Genomic DNA, 3,305 nt, shown 5'->3' with positions numbered 1-3,305 from the left:
ATGATCACATGAAGTTCTGGTTGCAATTTTTAGGGTCCTGGAAGTCCTAGCTGGAGCAATCAGGTGGGAGAAAGAAATAGAAACTATCCAGATAGGAAAAGAAGTCAATTTATCTCTTCACTGACAGTATTACTCTATACCTAGAAAACCATAAGGACTCCATTAAAAGGCTCCTGGAACTGATAAATGACTTCAGTAAAGTTTCAGGATACAAAATCAATGAACACAAATTGGTAGTGTTTCTATACACCAGTAATGTTCAAGCTGAGAGCCAAATCAAGAATGGAATCCTATTTACAATAGCCACAAAAAATAAAATACCTAGGAGATATGCATCTAACCAAGGAGATAAAATATTTCTACAAGGAGAACTGCAAGACACTCATGAAAGAAATCATAGATGACACAAACAAATGGGAAAACGTCCCATGCCCATGGTTCAGAAGGATTAATATTGTTAAAATGGCCATACTGCCCAAAGCAATCTATAGAGTCAACACTATTCTTATCAAGCTGCTAATGTCATTTTTTTTCACAGAACTAGAAAAAAAATGCTAAAAATCATATGGAACCAAAAAAGAGTTCAAATAACCAAAGCAATCCTAAGCAAAAAGAACAAGAGCAGAGGCATTACCTGACTTCAAACTATGTTATAAGATTACAGTACCCAAAACAGCATGGTATAGTACAAAAACACATATAGCCAGGTGCGGTGGCTCATGCCTATAATCCCAGCACTTTGGGAGGTTGAGGCAGGCAGATCACTTGAGTCCAGGAGTTTTAGACCAGCCTAGGCAACATGGCAGAACCCCATCACTATGAAAAATACAAAAAGTTAGCTGGGTGTGGTGGTGCACGCCTGTGATCCCAGCTACTCAGGAAGCTGAGGTGGGTGAATCATCTGAGCCTGGGAGGTCAAGGCTGCAGTGAATTGTGATCACACCACTGCACTCCAGCCTAGGCAACGGGTGTGAAACCTTGTCTCAGACAAAACAAAGCAAAACAAAAAAAACAGGCACATAGACCAATGGAACAGAAGAGAGAACCTAGAAATAAAGCTGCACACCTACAGCCATCTGATCTTTGATAAAGTCAACAAAAATAAGCAACGAGGAAAAGACTCCCTGTACAATAAATTGTGCTGGGATAGCTGTCTAGCCATATATAGAAGAATGAAACCTGACCCTTATCTTTTACCATATATGAAAATTAGCTTGAGATGTATTAAAGATTTCTATGTAAGGCCTCCAACAATAAAAATCCTAGAAGAAAACCTAGAAAACCCCATTCTAGACATCAGCCTTGGAAAAGAATTTATGACTAAGTCCTCAAAAGCAATTGCAATAAAAACAAAAATGGACAAGTAGGAGCTAATTAAAGAGAATCTGCACAGCAAAAAAACTATCAACAGAGTAAACAGACAACCATCTACAGGATGGAAGAAAATATCTGCAAACTCTGCATTGAGCAAAGGTCTAATATCCAGATACGATAAGGAACTTAAACAACTGAACAAGCAAAAAACAACCTCACTAAAAATGTGTGAAGGACATGAACAGACACTGCTCAAAAGATGACATACAAGCAGCCAACAAACGTGAAAAAACACTCCACATCACTCATCAGAAAAATGCAGCTCAAAACCACAATGAGATACCATGTCACACCAGTCGGAATGGTTATTATTAAAAAGTCAAAAAACAAGATGCTGGCTAGGCTGTGAAGAAAAGGAATGCTTATACACTGTTAGTGGGAATGTAAATTGGTTCAGCCACTGTGGAAAGTGGTTTGGAGATTTCTCAAAAAACTTAAAACAGATCTAATTCAACTCAGCTATCCCATTGCTGGTATATATTCAAGAGAAAATAAACTGTTCTACCAAAAAGACACATGCAGTCATATGTTCACCACAGCACTATTCATGATAGCAGAGACATGGAATCAACCTAGGTGCACATCAGTGGTGGACTGGATAAAGAAAATGTGGCACATAGACACCATGGAATACTGCACAGCCATAAAAAAGAATGAAATCATGTCCTTTGAAGCAACATGAATACAGCTGGAGGCCATTCTCTTAAGAGAATTAACATAGAAACAGAAAACCAAATACTTTTGGTTCTCACTTATAAGTGGGAGCTAAACATTGGATACTCATGGATATAAAGATGGCAACAGTAGACACTGGAGATGACTAAGGGGGACAAAGTTGTATAATTTCATCTTCTAATGTTGAAAAACTAATGATAGGTACTATGCTCAGTGCCTGGGTGACAGGATCAATCATACCCCAAACCTCAGCATCATACAATATATCCATGTAACAAACCTGCATGTGTATATCCTGAATCTAAAATGGAAGTTGAAATTATACAAATTAACAAATACATTTTTAGAGTCTTTCCACTAAGAGTAGATTGGATTTTTTTTTTTTTTTTTTTAAGAGATAGGATCTTGCTATGCTGACCAGGCTCTCTTAAACCCTGAGCTCAAGCAATCCTCCCACCTCAGCCTCCCAATTAGCTGGGACTACAGGCATGCACCACTGCCCCCAACTTAGGGAGATCAGATTCTGATCCACTATTCACTTTTGTCTCTTGGGCTCACACTAAGCAAAGTTCTGAGGTTAGGCAGGAGCAATTGGTTGGTTCTTGTTGAGAATCCTTCAAAGTGTTAGTTAGCATCTCATCTAGGGATATGTGTGGACTGAGAGTCACGGCGTTCCTTTTTTTTTTTTTTTTAATGTAATGCTTCAAGAATTTGCGTGTCATCCTTGTCCAGGGGCCATGCTAATCTTCTCTGTATTGTTCCAATTTTAGTATTTGTGCTGCCTAAGTGAGCACTCACCGCATTCTTTACTCTCTCTCTCTTTTAGAGACTGGAGAAGGGAGGTTTGGGGGAATTTGTTATTGATTAGGTGTTGTGTAAGCAGACAAAAATGAGGGACGCAGAACTGCCTGCCTCACCCTTTTCTTTTTACTCTTTACCCTAGGAGTGGAAGCAAAAACCCCAGGCTCTGCCTTCTGTAAAAGCCCCACTGAGGCATTATGACTTGGAAGGAAAGTTCAGACTCACGTTCCTATAATTGTGAACAGACCTTTTATTTTTAAAGCAATATCTATGCTGCATAATCTGTTTTCTAAATGTGTAATTGATCTGATAATGTACTGAGTTTGGGGAAGATTGTTATTTTGGAGACCTAGAACTTCTTATGGTACCAGGACAGCATTCCCCTTCTAAAGCTTTCAAATACATGGATCAAAATAAAAAGGAGTGTAAGTTAGAAAGATAACCATGGCACTTTG

At 38.7% G+C, this 3,305-nt stretch overlaps 1 non-coding gene across 1 annotated transcript; it reads right to left on the bottom strand.

Moving 5' to 3' along the window:
• Nucleotides 1-2,736: 2,736 nt before the first annotated feature.
• LOC118145258 (U6 spliceosomal RNA) lies at nucleotides 2,737-2,843 on the bottom strand. Its single transcript, XR_004730386.1, has one exon. It is a non-coding gene; the product is annotated as a U6 spliceosomal RNA (small nuclear RNA).
• Nucleotides 2,844-3,305: the final 462 nt, after the last annotated feature.

The sequence above is a fragment of the Callithrix jacchus genome, chromosome 8, assembly GCF_049354715.1.
Source record: "Callithrix jacchus isolate 240 chromosome 8, calJac240_pri, whole genome shotgun sequence".
Taxonomy (NCBI): Eukaryota; Metazoa; Chordata; class Mammalia; order Primates; family Cebidae; genus Callithrix; species Callithrix jacchus.
The sequence above is the reverse complement of the archived record's forward strand: the minus strand, read 5'-3'. Positions and strand labels throughout refer to the sequence as shown.